Source organism: Bubalus bubalis, chromosome 3 (genome assembly GCF_019923935.1).
Source record: "Bubalus bubalis isolate 160015118507 breed Murrah chromosome 3, NDDB_SH_1, whole genome shotgun sequence".
Taxonomy (NCBI): domain Eukaryota; kingdom Metazoa; phylum Chordata; class Mammalia; order Artiodactyla; family Bovidae; genus Bubalus; species Bubalus bubalis.
Genome location: NC_059159.1, coordinates 81,816,440 through 81,824,356, shown reverse-complemented (window position 1 = coordinate 81,824,356; position 7,917 = coordinate 81,816,440). Strand labels below are relative to the sequence as shown.

General features: G+C 35.9%; 1 long non-coding RNA gene across 1 annotated transcript; it reads right to left on the bottom strand.

Annotated features, from left to right (window-relative positions):
- Positions 1-1,130: 1,130 nt before the first annotated feature.
- Positions 1,131-7,076, bottom strand: LOC123332403. Its single transcript, XR_006549195.1, has 3 exons — positions 6,994-7,076; positions 3,592-3,651; positions 1,131-1,906 (listed from the first exon to the last, which is right to left on the bottom strand). It is a non-coding gene; the product is annotated as an uncharacterized LOC123332403 (long non-coding RNA).
- Between the last annotated feature and the right edge of the window lie 841 nt (positions 7,077-7,917).

Sequence of the window (7,917 nt, the reverse complement as noted above, 5' to 3'; positions counted from 1 at the left end):
CCTCCAGATTTTAGTTATTTGTCTTCGTGTGAATATATGCTTTTACTGGCTTTTAAAACAAGTAAAGGATTATGCTAATTAATATACTCACTAGCAATGTATATGTGTGTATGTACATATCTAAGAGGGAGATATTGGCACTTGACTAATAACCATCACTGATTTACATCACAGATAAACGATAACCCAAATCCTTCTCCATACCTACTTTTCTAGCATGATCTTGGGAACTTTCCCTAATTCACTAAATGCTGAACACACTTCAGGGCCTTTATTCATGGTGTTTCTTCCACCTGGAATGTTCTCCTTTGCTCCTTATACCCTCAATCTTGCTTATTCTTCAGTTCCCCGCCTAAATTGCACCTCAGTCAGTAGGAACCTGATTTGCTCTTTAAGGTAGCCATTCCTCCAGATCCTTTACGTTCTTCCAGCCCCCTTCTACTGTATTTATCACAGTTCACAAAATTTATCTGTTAGGCTTACTTCACTCTGTATAATTGAAAAGCACCAATACAGTATACTAATGCATATATATGGAATTTAGAAAGATGGTAACAATAACCCTGTATACGAGATAGCAAAAGAGACACTGATGTATAGAACAGTCTTTTGGACTCTGTGGGAGAGGGAGAGGGTGGGATGATTTGGTAGAATGGCATTGAAACATGTATAATATCATATATGAAACAAGTCGCCAGCCCAGGTTCGATGCATGATACTGGATGCTTGGGGCTGGTGCACTGGGACGACCCAGAGGGATGGTACTGGGAGGGAGGGAGGAGGGAGGAGGGTTCAGGATGGGGAACACGTGTATACCTGTGGTGGACTCATGTTGATATATGGCAAAACCAATAAAATATTGTAAAGTTAAAAAATAAAAAAAAGCTAAAAATATATATATATATATAATATATATATTATATATATATATAGGACTTGCTTATTCTCTGTTCCATTCCCTAGATTTACATCTCCCTTGAGACTTAGAGATCTTGCCCTTTTCACTCATCATTGTACATTCAGTTCTGAGTATGGTGTCTCGAAATTAATAGGTTTAGATGAATATTTGTTGAATTGTTGGGCAAATGAATAATGAAGAAATGAATGACTGGAGGTAAGAGACTCTTTTATTTTCCTTTTCCATGAATAACTAAAGGAAACTAAATACATGTAACTAATAATATAATACTTCAGAATTCATTGTAGTTACATGCTTTATTATTTTTAAGGTTAGTCAATGCATTATCTAATTAAGAAACATCCAAATTTAAACAAGTAATCACCAGCTCAATGATAGAGTAGTATTTTTTCAATTCATGTTGTCATTGTCTTATTTATTGGCATTGAACCAGAAAAAATCAGGAGGCTATATTTCACCATTAGAAAACCTACCACACAACGAAAATATTTAATCAATTTAATAAACATTTCTCAAATGATATGTAAGAGAAATGATTATTTTCATAGCAATATTGAAATTTCCAAGTAATTGCAATTGCAGTAAAAAAATTAATTGCTAATGAACTGTGTTTGAGATCTAAGTAATGCACAAATATTTTTTTGACAGAAGATCTTTTTATGTTAACCACTATTAACTGTATCCTGAAACAAATAGAATTTTAAACTATTTTAATTCATTTTTTCCCTGAAGTTTTGCTGGCTTGTTAGTATTATCATATAGTGCTATTAAAGGGCATAATTTTGTGATTGTCACTTATAAAAATGACAGCTTTATTAGAGTAGTTGGAATGATTTTTTTTTTCAATTGTGTAGCCAGTTCATCCCTGCATGTCACCGTGACAGTCACACTGAAGCCCTAAAGAATTTGGCTGCTCTTGAGTTCACAATTCTCAGACATTACGGGTGTTTCTTCTCTTCCTGCTTTCTCTTCTGTTCTGCCTTTTATCTAAAAGAGACACAACCATGAGTTTGAACAAAGTGGTGTTTCTATCCTTAAATAGCTAATGGTTACCTTCAAGTGACCTTCAGGGGTGTCCTGTTTACCACCCTTTTTGTGGGTGCTCAGATTTCAGTTCAACTTTATAGGAGATACACGTCCAGTTTTAATGACAGGGTCCCTGTTGCTCTGATGAATGTCTGTCCCCTAGTCCTGATTGACACCAGCAGGCTGTGGAGGATGACAAATTGTCAGACAACAGATCAATCTGTTTTCTCCATTAAGTAATGAGGAATGAAAGGGCAGAGGCTTGGGGTGGGGGGTGCTTTCTGCGATTACCTGGAGGCCTACTAAAGATGTTTGTAAATCAAGCATGTCAGCAGTATGCATATGCTTATTATACATGCAGTAGTGTGCATGTTTGAGTGATGAGGATCGAATACTCAACAGATACCTTCAACAATAAAACCACAAATAAAAATGATGAGAAGAAAAGTATTGAACTAGCTGTGAATGTAAAACTTCGTATCCCCTGGGGATGCTAAGAATACGCTGAGTAAAGAGATGGAAAGTATTAATAAAACCACCAGAATAATAGCCATTTGAAGAATAGGGAACTGTGTTAATTATTAGTTATTACCTTTTTTGCAAGTGTCTTTTGATTGACAATGAGGATTCATGGGAACAGCTTGAATTATAAAATATTTGTCATGGAGTATATTTCATAAAGACTGTGCCTGGGAATTATCATGGAATATGTATTTTGTCCAATTTTGTCAACTCAAAATTCCAAAAGAAGAGAGACCTACAAAAAATAGGTAGTTTTCAGGGAAATGATAGATATTTTTTATTTTCCTCGACTCAGCAGGCTAGAATTTATATGCCACTTTTTGGTTACATGATGTGCTTATGAAACAGTAAAGAATAAAAGTTAGGGGCTTAGAATGGAACTATGCTAACACTATGGTTATTAGGTGACCTTAGAACCTGCCTTCCAGGATGGGTATATACTATCTTTTTGCTTGTTCTCTTGGTTTCACAGTAGACACAGTGTAGTAGGTTTAACCAGAAAGAGGAATTTCTTAGAAAGACAAAAGGAACATTTCTAACCATCTAAGGAATGGGATACAATTACTCCATAGAGACAGATTTTAGCCTGGGCCTAGGAAAATTAATCCATCAATCTCTCTCTCATTTGCATTATTCCTTCCTACAATCTCTTCTGTTCTATTCATACAGACTATATATATATATATATATATACATACATATACATATATATATGATATGTATGATATATATGTGATCTATGATCATAGATCATATATATATATGATCTGTATAAAGACCAGATAGATGTTTTCAATATTTTCAATATTTCATCTTAAAAAATAATCTCTTTTTAACTATCCAGCCACATAAAAGGAACTACTAAATCTATGTTCCAAATTTCCAAACCAAACTTTGGTTAACAACTTAAGTCAGGTGCATATCTAGTTGTGCTCAAAAAAAGAAAGAAAGAAAAGCCAATTAATTTAAGTGTACCTATGAGCATACAGACAAAGAAGAGACTGTTCCAGAAAATGGGAGACAGCTGCTCCCAAAGGGGGCTGCCTTGGCAGACAAAACAGTAAGATTCTCTGATAAAGAATGTTTTTGAAAAATTCCAGTGCAAGTAATAATTGTATACAGACCTTACTTCTCATAGAATTTTAGTTCAAGATCATCAGTGCCTCTGGGAAAAATGATGATCCCTAAAACAAATCCAAACATATTTGAGATTGTAATAAAATTTTAATTACCAGAAAATTTAAGGCCAACGCACTTATTTTCATTGTACACTTTTAAGGACATACTTTATTAATTGCAGTGAGAGAAACTTAGTTTTAAAGTTAGGTCTTAAAGGATTATAGATGCCACTGGTGTTTGGAAATGATTTGAGTTAGTCTATACTAAATGGCAACAAAAATTTAAAAAACAAAGCAGCAATGAGAATACACATTATAAGGGACCAAGGGTATTGAATTACTTGCAGAATTTGCTTATGAAAAGGCTTTAAAAAGTGTAGGTATAAGAATTGAAAGAGACACATATACCCCAATGTTCATCGCAGCTCTGTTTATAATAGCCAGGACATGGAAGCAACCTAGATGTCCAACAGCAGATGAATGGATAAGAAAGCTGTGGTATATATACACAATGGAATATTATCAGCCATTAAAAAGAATACATTTGAATCAGTTCTAATGAGGTAGATGAAACTGGAGCCAATTATACAGAGTGAAGTAAGTCAGAAAGAAAAACACCAATACAGTATACTAACGCATATATATGGAATTTAGAAAGATGGTAACAATAACCCTGTATGCGAGACAGCAAGAGACACAGATGTATAGAACAGTCTTTTAGACTCTGTGGGAGAGGGTGGGGTGATTTGGGAGAATGGCATTGAAACATGTATAATATGATATAAGAAATGAATCGCTAGTCCAGATTCGATACAGGATACAGGAAGCTTGGGGCTGGTGCACTGGGATGACCCAGAGGGATGGTATGGGGAGGGAGGTGGGAGCGGGGTTCAGGATTGGGAACACGTGTACACCCGTGGTGGATTCATGTTGATGTATAGCAAAACCAATACAGTATTGTAAAGTAATTAGCCTCTAATTTAAATAAATAAATTTAAATTTTAAAAAAGAAATATATGTCTAGGAAAGGTTCATTTAACTTCAAAAAAAAAGTGTAGGTAGAAAACTATTTACTGAAACAAGTTCCTGACTTTTAAATTGCATAATTTCAATTTCAATATATTAAGTTCATTTGAAATGAATGAAAGTCTCAACAAAATGCTACCATCAAATATATGTGGCATTTTTATCATGTTTCCTGACTTCTTTTTGTTTTTTTCAATATAAGCCTCTTGAAATTACAAGTTTATGCTAGAGATCATTTAGTATAAATTTCCTATGCTCCATAGGAATTTTTCCTGCTGTACTTCCCTCTGTCACTCCACAGACATTTCCATGACCTGAACCAACTGTCAGGGTTCCCAGATACTCTATGTATTTGCCATATAAGGCCACCCCCCAAAACTGAACCAAATGATAGTTTAAACTACATGTAATCAGAGTTCTGTCTTTGTTAGAGAAATTAATATAATAGAATATTACACACTAAGTTTAGAGTGAGACAAAACTAATAGTATATGTCAAAAAGAGGGGAAAATCTTATAAAATTTGCAAAAATAGATGCACTAAAAACTTATCACATGGCTAAAGTCTCTTACACTAAGGATTTTTAAATTGTACTTATGAAGACTCAAGAGAATTTAAGATGATTGGAAAAACATGACCTTGCATCATAAAAAAAAAAAATTAGTTGGTGAAGATATTAAAAAAAGGTAACTCTTGTTCACTGTTGGAGGGAATGTATATTGGTACAGCCACTATGGAAAACAGTGCAAAATTTCCTCAAAAATTAAAAATAGACTACTAGAGGATCCAGCTATTCCACTTCTGGGTACATATCCAAAGAAATTCAAGAGTCTTCTCTAGCATCACAATTCAAAAGTATCAGTACTTCAGCGTTTCGCCTTCTTTATGGTCCAACTCTCACATCTATACATGACTACTGGAAAAACCATAGCTTTGATTATATGAACTGTTATTGGCAAAATGATGTCTCTGCTTTCTAAAACACTGTCTATGTTTGTCATAGCTTTTCTCCCAAGAAGCTCTTTCTGAGTGGGAACATTTAGCCATCTGTTATCTAAGCAATATTCAAATATATAATACAGTGTTATTAGGTATAATCATCCTCCTGTGCATAAGATTCCCTGAACTTGTTAATTTAAAACTCCTTTAACAAATATTCCCCCATTTTCCTCTTTGTGATCCTACGGATTATGTGACCCCATGGAGTCGTGTCTGACTCTTTGCTAGACTGCCAGGCTCCTCTGTCCATGGGATTCTCCAGGCAAGAAGATTAGAGTGGGTTGCCATTTCCTACTCCAGGGGATCTTTCTAACCCATTGGTTGAACCTCATCTCTTATGTCTCCTGCATTGGTAGGCAGGTTCACCAGCGCCACCTGGGAAGCCCCTTCCACACCCCAGGCCCTGATAATCACCACTTCACTCTCTTGTTTCTCCCAATTTATCTGTTTTAGATTCACATATAAGTGATAAACAGTATTTGTCCTTCTCTGTCAGACTTATTTCACTTAGCATAATGTTCTCAAGTTTCATACAAATTGTTGTAGATGGCAAGATTTCCTTCTTTCTCATGGGTGAATAATATCCCTTTGTGTGTGTGTGTGTGTGTGTGTGTGTGTGTGTATATGTGTGTGTGTGTGTGTGTGTGTGTGTGTGTGTGTGTGTTTAGACTTCCCTGGTGGCTCAGACAGTAAAGAATCTGCCTGGAATGTGGGAGACCTGGGTTTATCCCTGGGTTGGGAAGATCCCCTGGAAGAAGGCAAGGCAACCCACTCTAATCTTCTTGCCTGGAGAATGCCATGGACAGAGGAGCCTGGCAGGCTAGCAGAGTCAGACATGACTCCATGGGATCTCAAAGAGTTGGATATCACTGAGTGACTAAGTGTGTGTGTGTGTGTATATTTATATTTACATTTTTATATGATACATATAAATTTTTATATGTTTTTTTGTTTAACATATAAACATATGTTTTATATGTTATACATATTTATATGATACATTTATATATATCACACCATCTTCATCCATTCATCTGTTGATGAGCACTTAACTTGTTTCATATCTTGACAGTGAACACGCAGGTGCAGTAATCTCTTTAAGATCTGAAGTCAAGGAAATATTTACCAATAACCAGATATGGGCCACATGTCTGAGAGAATTCACATGAAGCCCTAGAGAATCAGCAGCTCAGGAGAAACTGAGGGGTGATGGAAACTCTAAAGGGTCTCACGGAATAAGCAAAGATCAGGACCGAGGAAGAGGGCCAGCTGTAAGAAAATCCATCACTTTTGACATAGGAAGTCCAGTTAGTTTTTCAACACCCCCACAGCACACATACAACACACGTACACCTTAAAAGGGAGAAAAGGAGTCAGCCTTACATCAGCCAGATCTAGAATGCAGAAGATGAGTAGAGAGCGGTGAACAGTTAGGTGCAAATAGCATAGCTCTTTTTATCTTTTACCACCCAGGCTCTTTCCATCATCTGATGAGTGGGGCGTAATATAATCAAGAAAGTAGAAGCCTGTCTGCAGGAGAGGTCTCAAGCAGCTGTGGGCCTCGCTGGGGCAACAGGAATTAGCTATAACTTACAATTGTATTGAAAGTTTTGACTATTTCATTAGACTGGACATTTAATTACTGAATTTAAAAATTGATGACAGAGGGACTGTAAGGCATTCTATTACTTAAAACTAATCAAAGACATAATGGCTCTGTCAAAGTTTTCATCCAGGAGTGTGGAGAAGCTCTGTCTGAATAACATTTAAATGAACAAAGTAAGTTTACTTTTGTCTTAGTCATCATGAATTATATTAGACACCAAAATATCCCATTCGGTGATAACATTTAATGCAGTGTATGTGAAACTTGTGATATTCACTTATTCAACAATTATCTGCTCTGAATACTGTGTGATGATTACATTCCTAAGTATTGGAGATAAAACATGAACTTAACAGAAATAATCCTTCCTGGACTGTTAACAGAACATTCAGTACAATGGTAGAGAAAAATAAATAGACTTATTACTTGATAGCAGAGGTACAGAGCTGTGGGTGTGCTCCAAGAGCGATGGGGATACATAGCAGTATAACTCAATTTGGGCTTGAGTAATGAGAAAAGGGATCCCAAATTAAGATGTATCCAGATAGAGGTCTGAAGGCCACGTAGACAGTAGCCTACCGGGCAGACTGAGAAAGAATTTTCAGGTAGAAGAACTAGTTCTGATACTGAAAGAGAACATGGGTCATGCAAGGACTTAGAAGTTGAATGGGTGTATGAATCCTACTTTAAAAATAGAAGTA